The sequence below is a fragment of the Rhinolophus sinicus genome, chromosome 8 (genome assembly GCF_057876585.1).
Source record: "Rhinolophus sinicus isolate RSI-liver-muscle chromosome 8, RSI-T2T, whole genome shotgun sequence".
In the NCBI taxonomy this organism is placed as follows: Eukaryota; Metazoa; Chordata; class Mammalia; order Chiroptera; family Rhinolophidae; genus Rhinolophus; species Rhinolophus sinicus.
The window spans coordinates 44,993,509-44,994,536 of NC_142508.1; positions in this window are offsets into that span (position 1 = coordinate 44,993,509).

Genomic DNA, 1,028 nt, shown 5'->3' on the forward strand with positions numbered 1-1,028 from the left:
GATTTATTCCTTCCTAAATTCAACATTCACTAAGCACCTACTTGGAAAGTTGCTGGAAACCCAGCGGTGACTACGCCAGACTAGTCCCTGCGTCACCAGACGGGAACAGCCCAGTGAAAAGGGAAGCATAGAGTGATTAGGGATATGACACAGGCTGAGTGATCAGGGGCTGGGGTGGTGGGAGACCAGGAAATGAGGGGAGCCCAGACAAGTTCCCCATTCAGTGTGAGAGAGGGCTTCCCAGAGGAGGTGATAGACCCATGAATGAACAACAGCCCAAGGCCCTGCCTCTACGGTTCCCAGTTCTGAGATGAAGAAATATTCTTCACCAGACAGAGACAGGTGTCAGGGCTCTGACAGGAAAGCACAGGCAAGGTAATCAGGCCTAAAAGGAGGAAGGACCAAAGGAGGCACATGACCCAGTTTGTGAGCCAGGGGGACTTACTGGAAGAGGAACTGAATCTCAGGAGGATGGAGTTGGCCAGGCATAGGAGTAGAGGAAAATAAAGACCTTTTGAACTGGGTGGTGGAGAAGGGGCTGTGAGGAGGTGGTTTTGATAATAAACACTGAAGGATAAGATGGGCTGATGAACAGACATTCTAGGCATTAGGAACTGCAAATGCAAAAGTCCTGAGGCAAGAAAGACAAGTATTAAAGGAGTCAGGGCCACTCCCAGTATTCAGCCTCCCTCCTGACATAATACCATGTTTCCGCAATATGAGACCGAGTCTTATATTAATTTTTACTCCAAAAAATGCACTAGGGCTTATGTTCAGGGGATGTATCTGAAAAATCATGCTAGGGCTTATTTTCCAGTTAGGTCTTATTTTGGGGGAAACATGGTGTGTGAAGAAACAACTGGGTTACCAAAATGGTGTTTACTTTAAATAGTTAAAGTTTTATGCTAGCCATCTTCTTTAATCTTGCAGTTAGGTCCTGGGACTCCAGATCAGGAGTATGAATATGAGGCCAAAGGTCTCCCCAGCATCTGAACCCCCCCACTCCCACCGTGTCTCACTAAGCCTGG